Source organism: Mus pahari, chromosome 13 (assembly GCF_900095145.1).
Source record: "Mus pahari chromosome 13, PAHARI_EIJ_v1.1, whole genome shotgun sequence".
Taxonomy (NCBI): Eukaryota; Metazoa; Chordata; class Mammalia; order Rodentia; family Muridae; genus Mus; species Mus pahari.
In genome coordinates this window covers 38,168,944-38,186,690 of record NC_034602.1, presented here as the reverse complement: position 1 = coordinate 38,186,690, position 17,747 = coordinate 38,168,944, and the positions used below count along the sequence as shown (strand labels likewise).

The 17,747-nt window shown below is 42.5% G+C and overlaps 1 protein-coding gene across 1 annotated transcript in view; it reads left to right on the top strand.

Moving 5' to 3' along the window:
* Positions 1-17,747, top strand: part of Fam184b (family with sequence similarity 184 member B) — a 101,005-nt gene that overhangs the window by 30,453 nt on the left and 52,805 nt on the right. The window lies entirely within an intron of this gene.

The following is a 17,747-nucleotide window of genomic DNA, read 5'->3' as shown; positions in this document are numbered from 1 at the left end:
CTGGCTTGTCTCACATGTCTGACCTGTTGTCAGTCCCTATGGTCATGGGGTACAGTTGTCTCATGGACACAGCTTGGGAAATCAGCTCATCTTGATGACCAGGGCTCATGGTCTGTTGGGTTCTGATGGTATGTGGATTATTATGTTTTCTAGGAAAATAAAATAGCTACCACCCCAGAGTCACCTGTGGTGTCATTTTACAGTGCTTTATGGTTACTCGTTTTGACTCTTTGTTGTGGAATTTCTGAGCTCCTTGATACAGAGGCCATTCTTTGACTTCCCATCCTTTAACACCTAGTGGAGAACTGTATGAGAGGAAGGGCTTTGGTAAGTGTTTGTTGACCTGACCTAGTTCACAGACTACTAATAGTATGGACAGTATGGATAGTATGGAGCTGAAGTATGGTTTCATGAAGTCCATTAGACTCCAAGATCCAGAAGCCTTATCCTTCTTATAAGGGACTTTGAAGACCTCTGGAAGGAGCCCTGCGAGACTAGAAATAAAGGCCCATTCTAAATATGGCCCTTCTGTGTAGACTGTGACTATGTGGAAATCGGTGACTCCTGGGTAAAGCCACCTCATCTGTGCAGTGAGGAAGATGGTTGTGGTGGTGCCTTCTATGGAGGTACTTCTCTTTCTTTTGAGCATTTATCAGTTCCCTGCGATCCTCTGTTGAAACATCTGAGTAGTGGTCCGCTCAGTCATCATTTCTGTTAAATGCCACTGTGCTTATCTGGAAAAGTTTCATGGTTTCCTTTTCAACTTAATGTGAGGACTCAACTTAGAGAAGAAACATTCTGAAATTCTTAACAAGATGAAGGATGGTGGCAAAATTATCTGGCCTTTCTCAGCCTCTGTTTCTTGATTGCTACACAACAGAGCCAACACAGATGTAGTAAAAGGACAATTCTAAATTTAACTCTGTGAGGCACTCCCACAAAGCAACAGTTTTCCTGTCTCCCCTTTTTCCTCTCAGCAACTGAACCATCTTTAGCTTCTGCTAGACACATAAAAGCCCAGCCAAAGAGGTGGTTTGTTTTCCGGCCTCTGTGTGGCTGGATGTGAACACAGAATTATGTACAAGAGAGAGTGAAGTGAGGAGCGGTGAAGTGTGCACTTTCAGTCACTCCCAACCCAAGCACAAGTTGCTCACCCAGGACTTTCTCTACTTCCTCTTCTTGGGAATAGTGATGGCCACAACAGTGACCTTACGCTCAATACCAGAAGTGTCAGTGTAAGGGTCGGTAAAGGATGGCAGAAGACAGCAGCCACATATCAGAGCCTTAATCAATTGATGGCCACTACCACTATTGTTGGGATTGTTCTGAGAAAGAGAAGAATACATTCGCACCTCACTTAACATGTACATTTAGCAAAATCTTCTTAGAATATCTTAGGCTAAACTCTGCCACTCTTAGGATTAGGAGCCACTTCGGTTCGAGACTATACAGACCACAGAGTGAGGATTGATTGCTACCTCAGTGGGAATCCTCCTGGTTTGGCTGTGTTCCATCTCTACTACCTCAAGAACATCACGAGCTTCGCTGATTTTTGTCTGTCCGTCTGCACAATTGGATCAGTGATGAGACTTACCTGCTGGGATGGTTATGAGTGTTCGATGAAAGAACATAGATGAAAATGCTACCATGACGTCTTGGGAACCCTAAGGAAGTGTTCATTGCTAATGTAATTATTAGCACTGCTACCCAGCTCATTTTCCCTGTCTCATCACCACGATCTCTTCAGATGTTATAAAACTGATTTGGTGAGTGCCCCACACTTAGGAAACTCACTGTAAACAGTCACTCATCCTTATACACTGGGACTCGCTGAGCATCTGTGCAGCCCAGAAGGAGTTTACTGCCATGCACAGTCTGTATTCTAAGGCGACCTGCTGCCTTTGCATTTATTCTCATGGTATGGCATCGGCAGAATGACTAAGCGTGGTGCTCCCTGTGCCTATGACATTGCACATCTGACATTCTCTCAAGAGTCAGAATACCAGGGGAAAGCAAAACCGTTGAAATGAGAATGGACCCCACCCCCATTCTCATTTAAAGATTTGCTTCTAGATTATGAAAAGAATGCCAGTGGTACGAATGTAAAGAAGAAGCCTTAAAAGCGCAAAGTTCTTCTTTCATAAACTCCATTAGACATTGGCAAACAAAAATCTCTTCACAGTTAATTGCTTCAACTATCCTTCAAAATTCATTTTTCACACCCCATTGGTTGGTTTCCGCTACCATCTGTCGATTTCAGGAGCACACAGCTGACTAATCATGATCTGCTAGGTGACGAGGCCACACTGTTTAATAGCCAGCAGTCCTTACCTCCCACTAAGGACCTGCTACAGGACCTACTATAGCCTGCTAGCTGTCTGCCCTTGTGTGTGACATCTGGACACAGGGATGGTTAAGTTGTGATCCTACATCAAGGCCAGCAGCCTCTGCATTTGATGGGTCTCTCATCTACCGTGTCCTGCACTCAAGTGTGGGTCTGGAAAGGACTTCAGGGACTGCTAAATGAGAGTGCAGTAAGCGACTGGTTTATAAAGAACACTCTAGAGAGGCAAGGAATGAAAGCAAGGTAAAGAGAGACAGTCCTAGATGGGACTGTAGAGGAGAATAATTGCAGACATTTCTAGGCAGTGTCAAGAACAGGTTGCCCTTCACATTATGAAAGCTAAATGTCCTTATTAATGCTACCACATTCCTTTCCTGGAGAGGCCTATGTTAGGGTGAGCTCAGGATCGCAACTGCAGGCATGAGGTTAGCTATAGTCAACATGAGTTCTGTTATTTGTGGCCTGTGGTTAAGGAACACCTTTCATGCCTCATTATGTCACAGCAAGACTCTCCTAATCCCTTCTTTGTGGAACCAAGGGCCTTAATGCAAAAGAAAACACATCTACGGTAATTAGACTGCTCAAACCAAAACAGACCATTTTTTTTTGTCTTTCAGCAGCCAGGCAGAAGGCAGGCACTGAAGCCAAATCTTGCAGGGCTAGTCCTTAGAATGTGGTCCTTCCTTGTCTGGATTTATTCCTCCTTCCAGGACTTGTCACTCAGGCGCATATCATTGAGGACTAAGTGATGTAAAACATACTGCCTCACCTTTAAAAACCAGCTTTTGCTTCCTGGTTGTATTTGAAGTATACCTATCATGGTGAAATGGAAAAACCCACAAGAACAAGATGGGAGAAGGCTGGTTAAGTGGTAGCATCCAAAGACACCTAGTCATGCTCTGTTATCTACTTGATCCCCTTGTTGTTGTCGAGATGCATTCACATGAGTGAAAGCATGTACTTAGAATCTTACATTGTACTATTTTAATTATTAGACTTTAAAATTATTAGCATCGGCTTATGTGCATTTAAAAATCTTTAACTCAATCTATTCTTGTAGTTGATTGTGTGGTTTTGTTTATTTGTTTGTTTGTTTTTAAGTCCTTGTCATAGTGGATGGGCAAAGACTATATTCCTACAGATCTTCCTGGCAGTCAAAAGATAGACTGGCCATAAACTCAACCTGGAGAGGCCCCTGTTCTTGGTTATAGGATAAATGCACAGCATTTGTTCTGTTACCCACATGTTAAAGTTATGAATGAGCACTCAGCAGAATTCCCCTCCATTGCTCTTGGGGGCCATGTGTAGCCAGAGCAAAAGAATTCAGCATTGAGTGGGAGAACAATTTGTAAAGGTGACCAGATCATAAGGGCATGCTTGGGTTTTGTTAAGTGATGTTTGAACAAGGATATGTAACCTGAGAAATACTGTCTTTTTGATGGCTTTGCAAAAGCTGTAGTAAACAGATTGGGAACTGTTTAGAGAAAATGTTGTGTCATAGTGTTAAGACCTAGGTAAAATATTAAGGCCTGGATGGAATGTTAAGGACTAGGTGACTATTACCTGGCTAGCCCACCATTTGTGCTGTTACTAATATTTTTATAAGGACATTTTCTCATTATGTTTTTTTCTGTTGTTACTAGGAAACTTTCTCATGCCCAAGTTGATTATGCGTTCTGTTATATCGGAAACCAATCTTGGTAGAAGTCAGTAGAACTGCTTTGTATAGATACCCACAATAAGTTTGGACCTGAACCAGCAACCCAGAAGCACTTCCTTCATCTGCATGATCCTGTATGGTATTTGCTTTTATAACCTGCCCCTGGGATGGACCCCAACAAAAGAGAGACACCTGCATCTATTTAGATTAAAGCTTCAATTTTGAGTGGGGGTCGAGTAAAGTTTAAGCTCCCAAGACCTCCCTGGGAACTGGCATTCTACCTGGCAGAAAGAGACATGTATGTTAGTAACTGACGTCTTGGTTAACAAGGTAAGACATGAATGTTAGACAAGGCGTGTCCCCTGCCACAGTTGAAAACCCCAACCAATGGAAGGAGGATAAGTATACAACCAAGATGTGTTCCTAAGGAAACCCCTTAGCCCTAAATCATGATTGGTGGAATAACTTGGCATGGATGTGTGTGGTTTTAGGCTTAAAAACACTGTAGGCTCTTAACTCAATGTCGCAGTCAGCTCCTGAGTCTGACCTGTGGCCCTTATCGATCAGTCTTGGGGTGTGGTGTTCAATAAACCATCCCTATTTGACGGAGATTGGTGTTTGAGTGGTTTATGTGGTGATTCTCAGGCCCCAACACATAGAATGGTAGAGAAAACAATTTGGGATGAGCATTGAGAATATTTATATTTATCAGATTGTGACATTTTCCTTTAAGTTACATGTAGCCTGAAAAAAAATGCTGTGTAAAAGTTATGTCAGGGGGCTGGTGAAATGGCTCAGCGGGTAAGAGCACCTGACTGCTCTTCCAAAGGTGCAGAGTTCAAATCCCAGCAACCACATGGTGGCTCACAACCATCCTCAACAAGATCTGACTCCCTCTTCTGGAATGTCTGAAGACAGCTACAGTGTACTTACATATAATAAATAAATCTTTAAAAAGTTATGTCAGCACTCTTAGTTGTTTAGGTAATGTAACTGGGAGAGTGGCTATTCATATCTATTTAAGCATGCAATCAAAGCCTCTGCCTTAGTTACTTTTCTATTGTGATAATGCACCATGACCTAGGCAACTAATAGAAGAAAGGCTTGTTTGGGGCTTATGGATCACAGGGGATAGGAGTCTATCATCATCACCACGGTAGGATCATGACAGCAGACATAGTGTAGGTAAAGAAGCTTAGAGCACACATCTTGATCCACAACAGGAGGCAAAGAGCACAGTGGGAACAGCAAGAGCTTTTTGAAGACTGCTCTGAATGGCACACCTCCTCCAACAAAGCCATACATCCTAATCCTTCCCAAAAAGTTCCACCAACTGGGGACTGAATATTCAAACATGAACCCTTGAGAGCCAATCTCACTCAAAACACCACAGCCTACTTTTAAATTTTAAATATATAAAATTGTAATGTAGCTAAATTGAACTTGAAGAGCAACTATGTCTACCTGTGTGTTCATAAAATGATTTTTATAAATTTTACTTATTTGCTTAGATAGATGGTTGGTTAGTTAGTTACCTATGTGTTCATACATGCCATGCCACACATGGCGGTTCACTGGGCGACTTTCGGGACTCAGTTCTCACCTTCCAACTTGTTGAGGCAAGGTCTCTTTCATTTCTGCTGCTGAGGCAAGATCTCTCTTGTTTCTGCTGCTGTCCTATGTATTCTAGGCTAGTTAGCTCTAAAGCTTATAAGAAATTCTCTGCATCCCATCTTTTAGGAGTGCTGGGATCACAGATGTATGCTACCACATACATCAGGTTTATTACATGGGTATCAGAGCTCAAACTCAGATATCAGGCTTGCACAGCTAGTGCCTTCAACTGCTCAGCCACCTCCCTGGTCCACACAATTGTGTTTCTATGCTTACAGTTACAGATTCTTGTAACACTGCTTGGACTGCTAGATGGGAAAAGTGTTAGCCTTTCTCTTTAGTCATAATAGAATTATGATTCACACATGTGCATGTCGGTTGATCAGTTTATACAGCCAAGGGAAAGCTCTAATCACATCATTTGAGGTTTAAGATGGAGGAAATGGTTCCTTTCCAGGTCTCACAAATTTTACGGCCTACAGCCATCTCATGGCTCTGCGAGAGTCCGTGAAATGAAGGAAGGCCATTTCCAAGTCTGAGTATTACAGTGGCTGTAATTAAGAGCCTTGCTGAGAGGTTGACCGAAGCTTTCAACAGAGTCTCAGTCTAAATTGGTTTGGGAAGCAGTTGAGTTTCAATTACTGAGAAGCGTATATCTCACAGTTCAATGCCGTGTGCCAGGCACCTAGCAACAGTTCTCTGATGGATAATAATGAGATTTTAATTAGCATCTTGGATCCATCTAGAAATTTATTCCAAGCTAATTTGCTTGAAGGAGCCCAGCCTTGTCTGGGACCTGTTCCAACCTGTTTTCTCAAAAGAAGAGACAGCAAATCCATGACCTTTGCTTTTCTGAGCAGCTCATTGCCCAAATTCAGGGTTCCTTCTAAAGAATCAGCTAATACGCTTTCCTCACTTGGTGCCAGGTTTCTCTCTTTGTATAGTGTTATGAGTTCAAAGTTTGGTGACAATAAACAGATTGTCTTTTTCTGTGTCCCTTTGTCTTATAGTACTGTACTTCCAAGTTGGGGTGGCATGGTCATCTCCTCAGACATCAGGACAGGGACTGCTCAGAACACTTCCCTCTCCTCCATACCATACCTGAGAGTCACTGGCCCTGTCAGTTTTCCTTGCTGGCAGCTTTTGAACTCATATCGCATTCTTTAACCCTGAACTGATCTAGCTTTTCTATCCTGGCATACCTCTTCTGCCACCAGAGCATCTAGAATGAACACAGCCAAACTTGTGAAGAGGACCTATTTGTGCCTTTACAACTCCCAAGAGGCTGAGTCTTGTGAGAAAAACTTCCTGCATGAAATTCACAGTACAGATCATCAAAGTATGCACTCATGTGTCTTTCAGAAAGAGAGAGAGTGAGAGAGAGAGCGAGAGATTGAGATCTAGGTCAAGGCCTGAGAGTCTTTATGTAGGCTATTTGCTACATCATCAGAATAAAGCCTATTAAGCTCTTTTAGGTGGGGGTTGGACCCTCTCCTAATAATTGTTTAATTGCTATGAGGTGACACCATGACCAAGTCAACATCGAAAAGAAGGGTTAGTCCATGAACATCAAGGCAGGAAGCATGGTGGCGGGGAAGCAGCCATGACACTGGAGCAGTAGCTGAGAGCCCACAGCTGAATCACAAATTTCAGGCAGAGAAAGAGGGAGACTGAGCTTGGCCTGTGCCTTTGAAACCTCCAAGCCCACCCACTAGTAACACGCCCCCTCCAACAAGACCACACCTTCTACTTGTTTCCACACAGTTCCACTCACTGGAGACTAAGCATCAGACACATGAGCCTAAGAGGGTCATTCTCATTCAAACCACCACATACCCTGAATATTTGGCCCTTGCCTACCTGCCCATGTTTGTATCTTGCTGTACTCCTGGCTCCAGTGTCCCCATCACTCTAGATCTTTCCATTTCACACTCTTTCCCACAATGTATACAGGCTTCATTTCTCCATATCCTCACCATCATTTCTCCTATTTTATAATAGTTATTTTAATGAGTATGCAATACCATAAAATTATAGTTACGGTTTACATTTCCCTAGTTATTATAGACACTAAGTGAAGTTTCATGTGCTGATTAGTCAACCCCATTTTTTTTTTAACCTAAAAGGATGAAAGAAAGCCATTGACATGAAATGAGATGGGGAATGCTGTGGAAAGAGATGTTTGTGAGTGCAAAGTGCACAATTAAATTGAGGTGCATACTGGACCTCTACATTGAGATATTGGCAAGGAAACAGGATTCATGAATACCAGTTAGGTGGCAAATACAACAGCAGAGACAAATAAACTGGGGAAGTGCTAGCCAACTGAACATGTACAGCTGGTGAGATTAGATGGGACCCCCAAGGAAGCCACCTGAAAAAAGGAAACACCCGCAACCTGACATCTGGCTCTGGGGATGTCACATTTGAAAGACGAGAAATGAGGGGGAACTGACTAACCAAGGAGATAGAGATATGTTATGATCAGTAGGAAATATTGCAAGGGAAGAAAATACTCCAAGGAGGAGGGAATAATTTACTAAGTCAAATGTTGCCAAAAAGGTGAAGTCTGAGACTTCGGTATTTAACAGCATGGGGGTCATTGTGACCTTGATGAAGGTCAATCAACTGAGTAGATTGGTTGATGTAAGAGCTGATTGAAAAGCACTCACAGAGGAAGGGGAGGTGAGAAATTAGTGACAATAGACAAAGTATTAGAGGAGTTTGCTAAAGCCAATAGAGGAACATATGGGAGGACCAAAAGGATGAGTTTTATTAATGATGAGACACGTAGGGCCAGATATGGTGGCACAGGTATGTAACTTGAGCACTGAGGAGACTGAGGTAAGAGCCCTGTGATTTCAGGGCCACACCAGGCTGTGAGTGAGTTCCATGTAGCCAAGGTCACAGAGGTAGGCCTTGTCTCAGAAACACCAACAATAACAACAAAATTTAGGGCAAGTTTATATGCCGGTGCGGGAGGTACAGGAGAAGTAGCAGAGAAATGAGAGCACTTATTCCCCCTTTCCTTTCTCTGTGTCTCCGCAGACTTCAGCTACCCACTGTGTATACTAATTGACTTACATTCAATCTCTTCTTGTACGTCAGTGAGATTTTCGTCTAATCTTGCTGTTTAACAACAGATTCTAAACCTCAATGGCCGCAACAGTGATTGGCCTCATGCTCAGGTTGGCTGCTGTTCATTCCAGGCTGTTAGTTGGGGTTGTGTATACACCACATGTCTCTCACTCTGGGACCAATAGCAATTCTGTACATCCTTTCCCCATGATAAAGGGCAGAAGGGCAAGAAGGCAAGACAAGATGCATCAACCCAGTTAAAGGCTCTGCTAGCAGCACATCCACGTTCCAACCCCCAGGACAAGTTACAGAGTCAAGTTCAACCTTATCATGGATGAGAAGCAGATTCCACTGGGAAGGATCACAGCAAGCATGTGAGGAGGATGAAACAAAAAAAATGTTGACGAACAATTCGGTCTCTAGCACTCTACCAGCCTCCAAGCTTCTCAGCAGAATGGTCTGACTTGGTGTAATTTCCAGGACGTGGAATCATACTGACGATGCTCCCAATACTGACTAAATACTACCGAGTGCACTGAACACTGGCTGTTCCTCAACGCAAGTCCAAGTGCTTCTTCCTAAACTGGTGATAGCACTTATGTCCCTGTACATTATCCCACTGGCTCTCGGTACAACCCTGAGATACTGACATTATTCTTCTTCAGATTTAACTACTGACCTCCAATAGGGTTAAATCATGAGCCCAAGCTTCCATGAAACTGGGACACTGTCTGTAAAGCCCACGCTCTTAATCAGCCCATCTCTCAATGCTAAAAGCATAATCGGGCTGGGAATTAGGCTCGGGTCATAACAAACATGACAGAAAATTATCCCTTTGATTTCAGATCCCCAGAAAAGGAATGCTGAACTGTGAGTTGGATAACATCATACACAGAGCACAGATGAGGTCCCAACTCTTAAGTAGAAATTACTATGTAATAGTTACTGGGGTGGTTGGTTTGATACGGTGGTGATAATGTCAAGGATATGATATTAAAAATGAGGTGGATGGTGAAAGAGGAGGAGGATTTCAGGAATCAATAGGAAGGCAGTAGAAACAATTGACCATGGAATCCAAGGTAAGAAAGGACAGAAGTCAAGATGAGATTAGTAGAATAAAGATTTTTATCTTAGAAAGCAAGAAGGCAAGAAGAAGGAAGAAGAAAGGGTGGAAGAAAGAAGGGGGCATGAAAATGGGCCAGTGACCAATGTGGCAGTCCAAGGAATCCCCTTGCCCTGATTATGCTCATGAATATTTACATATGCCTCCATATTTCATGGTGTGTGGCAAAATCATACTGACTTCTATAGATGTACTACCGATCCTTCACACTAGGTCTATGGTACAAAATGTCTCAACACTCCCTTTCTACAAGCACATACAACACTCCCTTTCTACAAGCACATACGACACTCCCTTTCTACAAGCACATACAACACTCCCTTTCTACAAGCACATACGACACTCCCTTTCTACAAGCACATACAACACTCCCTTTCTACAAGCACATACGACACTCCCTTTCTACAAGCACATACAACACTCCCTTTCTACAAGCACATACGACACTCCCTTTCTACAAGCACATACAACACTCCCTTTCTACAAGCACATACCTTTCCCGCTTCTTCCCAAGGATCTTGTACTGATTAAGAAGATTTGAATTTGCTAAAGCCATTTTAACTCTCTTGTTTTTGGGTCCTATCCATGGGTGAGTGTGTGAGCAACCTTAAAGGTGAGGTGGAGCGCAGAGAGGGTGGAAAAGGTTGGATGTGGGCATCCTTGAAAAGCCAGTAGCTTTGGGTACAACACAGTAGTTTGGAGAAACCCAGAACTGTTTAGGGTCTTCAGGTAGACAGTAGGAATAATATTTACATATCAAACTGCTCCGAAACAATTTGTGCATACCATATGGGACTCTTCCTGCTCTTTCTAGCCCAGAATTCGATTATATGTTGATGTAGGAGTGGGTACATAGGACAAATGTTCATAGGACCTCCCTTGAACATGCAGTCCCTCCCTCCTCCTTGGCTCTTTCTCACATTGGTTTGACATTGAATGTTTGCTTTTACTGAGTGTTTTCATGGCGATGCCAGGATATATCAGATCTGTAGCTGCTTTCAATTCTATCTAAAGAATCCAGTATCCCCCAATCACTACTATCAGAACATAATTTACTTTATCCTGAATAAGGCCACAAAGGTATCTTCTTTCTACTGTATATGGGTATATGGTGTATATTTAGGTGTGCAGTTACATTGGCCCATGCACATGCATGGAAAGGCCAGAGGCCAACACTGGGTGTCTTCCCATATTGTTCTCCACCTTATTTTTTTTTTAAGGCTGTATTTCTCACTAAACCTAGAGCTTACTGTTTCTCCTAGGCTGGCAGACCAGAAAGCACCTGTAATCTTCCTGTCTCCACTCACCCAGTGCAGGGATTACAGACACTTGACTAGCATTTATGTGGGTTCTAGAGGTGTGAGCACGGGCCCTCGAGCTTGCACAGCAAGCACGTTACACACTGAGTCATCTTTGCAGCCCCCACAAAGCTAATTTTCATGGAGTAATCTTCTCAGGGGTATTTATTCTTTTCCACAAGAGCCACCCACTCACCTTAAGATTTGCCTCTATTAAAGAGAGTCATTTAAAATGAAATAAAAGCCTTTCTCTATCATTTGTGGGTATTAAAAGTACAGAAAGGAGTTAATGCAGCAATGTGAGGCTTAATTTTTTTTTTTTTTTTTAGGATACGTTGCTTTCAAGGTTGATCCTCAGCTGGTATCTAAGAAATGACCAGTTTCCAAAGGGACCCTACTGCTCAAAACAGTGAGAACTGCTCTCACTAGTCCCGAAGGGTCTTTTCAAATGTCATGTTTACTGAATACCTGCTTTCTGTCTTTGAGTTTAGAACTTCGGTGCATGTCAAGTAGAAGTTGTTTACATGGGCAGTAAAAATATTGGTTGCTAAATATTTTTTTTATTACTTTTGAGGTTCTAATTATGTAATCATCAGGGCTGACCGTTTGGTAGTAGATAAACCAATTGGTGTGCTCTCCCCCCTCTCCCTGAGAAGACTTCTTCCCCCACTCTCCGATGTTCCTTGCTTGCTCATAGTTCTTTGTGTAGGGTGGACCCTTCATAGTCCTTCCCCACGCACTTTGGCGTGTCTATTGTTGTTATCCTTCTTCAGAAGTCCATGGAAGATTATTTCAAATATACTGCCGCAACCTCTCACTAAGTGGCTTAGCTCCGATGACAGGGACAGAGACAAGAAAGCTTTCCCTCACATTTACGCTCAGGTGCCCATTCCCTTAGCTGACTTTGCTGCAGGAAATCACAGCCATGAGTGTGAAGATACGCTGAGCTCATGAGTCCTCCATGGAATCACCACACCTGGGGTCGTCTTTACAAGCTCTCTCACATCAGGGGAACTATCAGATATCATAAGAGACAAAGACCAGGAGGTCAGAAGCTCAATAGAGTAGTTCATTTCTAGCATATGTCTAGTGCTTCCCCGTGGGTAGGAAACCCTTCTTGGTCATTTAGGTCTCAGGTACTTTTCATTTTAAATTTAACCTCTAAATCCTGAGTTTGAATTGAACGGTAACAGGAGGACTGGGAAGGGCATACACCTTTGGCTAATCTTAGCCCCATTTTGGCCCTAAGATGAAAGGGATCGTCTCATCCACCCAAATTCTATTAATATGGTCTCACTTCAGTGCAAGTGACTAGGAAATGCTGTCTCTTTTGATGTCTGTTCCTAGCAGCAATTCCTCTTTAAGGGAGGAAGGTATGCATTATTGATGACCGGTAGCAATTCTATAATAGACACTTGTTATGAGCTTGCTGTGCCCCCCTCTTCATATAAAGTGCTGTGACTCAACATATAAAAATGAAGTTTTTCTTGTGCATTCAAAAATTGACACTAAAAGGGGACTTGGCTACTTCAAGACTAAAGAGACAAGAGGGCTCACTCTTTTTCTTGATGGTCTTTCCTATCAGAGAACTGCTTCTGTTTCTACAGTAACTTGTAGTCCTCATAGCACTTGTTAGTATGTATTTTTTAAAAATGCACAAACATACATACTTCAATATGTGTGTGTCTGTGTGTGTGTGTGTGTGTGTGTGTGTGTGTGTGTGTGTGTATTAGAAGTCAATGAATGTCAGGTTCTCCTTCAATCTCTCCCTACCTTTTTTGTGTGTTTTGGTTTTGATACAGGGTCTGTCTCACCATGTAACTCTGGCTGGTCTGGAACTTACTATGTAGACCAGGATGGCCTTGAATCCAAAGAGATCTGAATGCTGGCCTGACTCAACTATCTATCTGTCTGTCTGTTTATCTATCTATCTATCTATCTATCTATCTATCTATCTATCTATCTATCTATTCTTTTTTTTCAGTAATTTATTTTTTAAAAAATATTCACTTTATATCTCAATAGTAGCCCCCTTATAGTCCCACCTTTAAAAAAAAATCTTTCCCCCCACTACCCCTCCCTTTCTTCAGAGGAGAAGCCCCCCTTGGATTCCACACTCCCTGGACATCTAGTCCCAGTAGGACTAAGCACATTCTCTCCTACTGAAGCCCAACCAGGCAGTCCAAGTAGGGGTAAGGGGATCCAATAGGAGGAACCGAGTCAAACACAACCCCTGCTCCAATTTCTAGGACACCCATATGATGATCAAGCTGCACATCTGCTACAAATGTGTAGGGGGCCTAGATCCTGCCTCAACATACTCTTTGGTTGGTGGTTCAGTCTCTCTGAGCTCCCATGGGCCCAGATGAAATGATTCTGTAGGCATTCTTGCAATGTCCCTGACACCTCCCTCTTGCTCACTTCATTATCCCCCACTCTTCTGCAAGACTCTCCAAGCTCCACCTGATGTTTGGCTTTGGGTCTCTACATCTGTTTCTATCAGCTGTTGAATGAAGCCTCTCTGGAGACAATCTAGGCTACTGTCAGCAAGCATGCCTGAGTATCACTAATAGTGTCAGGGTTTGGCTTCCATGGGATGGGTCTCAAGTTGGGACAATCATTGGTTGCCATTTCCTCAATCTCTGCTCCATCTTTATTCCTGCATAGCTTGTAGGCAGGACAAATATTGGGTTGAAGGTGGGTGGGTTGATCCCTCTTCCTCCACTGGAAGTCCCACCTGGCTATGGGAGTCTCCATAACCCCCGCTGGTAGGAATCTCAGCTAGGTGTTTATATATTCTTTAAAATAGGATCTGTCATTGAACCTGGAGCTCATTGATTAAGCTAGACTAGCCATCAAGACCTAGGGATCCTACAGTTTATTTGTTTCCTGTGCTGGGATTACAGGCATCCATCATGCCCAGCTATTATTTGAGTATGGGGAGCCAATTTAAGTCCTCACGGCAAGTACTTTATCAACTAAATCATCTCCAAAATCCCCAAAGTTTTATTATTAAGATTGTAAATATATATATTTCTACTGCCTTGTATGGAACCTAGCTCTTCCCAGGTGTGCAGAAAAAAAAATCCATAAATAATTAAATGACTAAAAGAGTAAGTAAGACACATTGCAATCCTGGGCAGTAAGCTTATATTCCTGAGCAATGCCTTTTTAGGTTCTCTAAAAGTTGTGGAATTTCTCTATAACTCAATTCTCAAGGTTAGAACAAGAAGAAAAATACCATCTTTGTTGAGTTGCCAATGAAATTTCCTGAAATGAGAATGCAGTACCTAATCATGTGGTAGGAACAAAATAATCTTTACTATGAATACAAATTACAGCCAGTGCGATATCAATTTCAACTTCACTTACTAGAGATATGTATGCTGTTAGCCAAAAGTCGTTAGGAGAACACAGAAATAGCTAAATAATGTACATGGTGTACAGTGTTGTGTATGTGTGTGTTGGGGGTGTGGGGGAGTGACTTGGGGAGATAGTAACTTCATTTTATTGTGAAGTCTTCCTGGAAGAGTTGGGGCATGGGTGCCAAGGGCAAGCCTTGGCTTGCAGAGGGGTTCTGAGGAAGTGGTATCTGGGAGCAGTGAAACAAAGGACTCAAAGTCAAACTGAGGTTCAAGCTGATGGCCTATGTTCTGCTCAAAATGACTTTCCAGGAACACCCCCCCCCACCGTGTGTGTGTGTGTGTGTGTGTGTGTGTGTGTGTGTGTGTGTNTGAGAGAGAGAGAGAGAGAGAGAGAGAGAGAGAGAGAGAGAGAGAGAGATCTGCTAGAGACAACTTTTTCTTGCTATTCTAAAAACTCTTGGGATAGCTCATCACTTGGTGATTTAAAAAAAAAAAAACAGTCTTTTATTGATATATCAATTCAGTCATTACTCCAGGTTACTTTTTGATTACCCCATGACTTAGTATACCATGACCCCAGTCCCTTGATTCTTAGAAAGAGACAGCAAGCACAAGCACAGACAATAAGCTAGCTGGGTGGGACCCCATCCTAATATTACCATTCCTACCATGCCTGGGCCTGGACCTAAACTCCTTCTGTCCCAGGACCTTGAACTCAGGAATCTGCCTTCCTTTTTTTCAGATAAATAAATTAAAACAAACAAACAAACAAACAAACAAACAAAAAAACCATTTAGCTGAGTAGGATCTTACCCTATGACCACAATTCCTAAATCTCTTTATCACCTTGCTTAGTGTCTTTCTGACAAGTTGGCTCATAGTGCAGTTGCCTCTATTTTCTAGGTCTGAGAAGCCCCTGGAGATGCAGTAATTCATATTGTATCCTTATATTTTGCATAGTTGAGAAATTATATATTCTTGAACTCACATTTTCAGTGTTCTTTCCCACAGCCTTGAGAGTTGTCCTGGAGCATTCTACCATTTTGCTGAGACATTAGACAAACCCTTACCTCCAGGACTTCTGCTGTCCCTGCTAATCATAGCGTCATTAACCTTGACACATTCTTCTGAAGGACATTCTTCTGAAGGAGGAACATAAAGTTATATATGCGTGTGTGTATAAATAATATATATATTTATACAAATAAGCCTTACACCCACCCACAGCAACCACTGACACTCATGGAGGCTCATGGCCTGCTGGCTGTGATCTAGGGGTGGGAATCATATCGCACTGTTCTTGCTATAACCTAGTAGGCCTCAGGATGGGGACTGAGGAAGAGAAGGGGAGAGAGAGAGAGACGGAGAGGGAACTGAAACAAGAATAAACATACAGGATGCTGGATTTGTGGTTCTTAAGATGGAGCTGGTTCTCTCAAGACTTCATAATTCAATCTGGCTGCTTCACCCTCACCCACAGAGAATGTTTTGAGAATCTTCACTTGGAGCCAGGCACTGGGAACAGAAATGAGGAACAAAAAAAACTATTCTTTCATGGAGCCTGCATTCTGTTAGCAAAGGCAAGAAGTAAGCAATATCATATGAACACAATGAAAAATAAGATCTTAGCTATATACTGGGTATTTACTCTTCCTTCAGGGTATGTGGTCTCTAGTAAATGCTTATTAAAGTGAGATAGGATGACCAACTCTGGTGGGTGCATTTGGCCTTGTTTATGAGTTTCCTTGTAATTATGCACATGTACACACACAGAGACTGGGCAGCCACAACTTCCTCTCATAGACCCTTTCTGATCAGATTTTTCTCAATTTAATAATTATATAAGGGTGTCAATCTGAAAAAAAAAAAAAGCAATAGAAGTCTTTTGTTTTTTCCTATAAAAGGGGGTCTCTGTTGTAAATGCTGTTCTTCTCTGGCTGAAGAAAGGGCCCCCACCTGCTTGGCCTCTACCAAGCACACTGAAATGACACTCAACCTCCAAAGAAGTCAAGAGAATAAGGCCACAGTTTGCAAAGCTTAGGGAAAGGATTAGTAGGACTCTGACCGTGATATGAGAGTCTAGTTCTGTAGACTGACCCATAAGAAAACACTAACAACTCACTTATCTTAAGCCCCACAGGAGTCTTCCTTTAAATGTTTACCAGTGGGAACACTTCAAGTGAGTATTGCCCAGCCTCTTGATTTTCCCATTTCTTGGCTCACTCATCACCAGTGATCTTTTCCTCTTACCTAAGTCACAAGTTTTCTTTACCAAACCCTTGACCTTGTCAACAACAACAAACTTGACTCTGCTTCATCCAGGTCACCAAGTTTTGAAAACATTCCCACTACCTTGACCTTCTCTCCTGTGACATAACAAGTGAAACCCAGCTCTTGATGATCAATTCATCTCGTCCTTGCATGCATTGTGATGAACACAGCTGATAAAAATCAGAATTTTAATCAAATACAACATGCCTTGCTTCTCTGCCAGGTAGACTACTTGCTTCATTCTTCTAAAAAACAGTTCACACCCTCCCGCTCTTCAAACCTCCCATGTGTCTTTTTCTCGGCCAACTTAGCACCACTATTGGGGGACCTTGATTTGTTCCTGGCTGAGAATGTGGCTACTACCTTCTCCCCGATGCACTGTGGTAGCTTTACATTCTCCTGTCACTAGTGCCCAGAAGCTGCCTCCATCTTCCCTTCCCACAGAGATGGAACACTCGTCTCTGTGAGACACTCTCTTCAGGGAATTTGATCAGTTATTACCTTTATTCCTGGGGCTTTGCTCTGGGGTTCTCTGTCTGTCAATCTCACCTTACACAGAGATATATTCTAAACTCTCCTAAAGCAAACAGCAGCAACTGCAGGGGTTCTTGGAAGGCCCTTCTGTGGAAGGCCCTTCTGTGGAAGTCTGTAGCTCAGGCTTCCTCCTCTGAGCTCCTGCCTTGGCGCCTTCTTCAGTATGTCTAGAGGCGAGTCAAATACTACCAAACACAATTTCTAATTTTCTTCACCATGCCCACACTATCTTCAGTTATTTATTATTATTATTATTATTATTATTATTAATTATTATTATTATTATTTCATCAACATCTTGAGGCAGAATCTCACTATGTAGCCCCAAATAGTCTGACACTCATTACATAGACCAAGCTGGCCTCAAACTGACAAGAGATCTTCCTTCTTGTGGGTTTTTAAAAATTTCAGTAAACAGCTACTTGTTTCCAAGATCAGACAGCCTTGTGGGCATCATTCT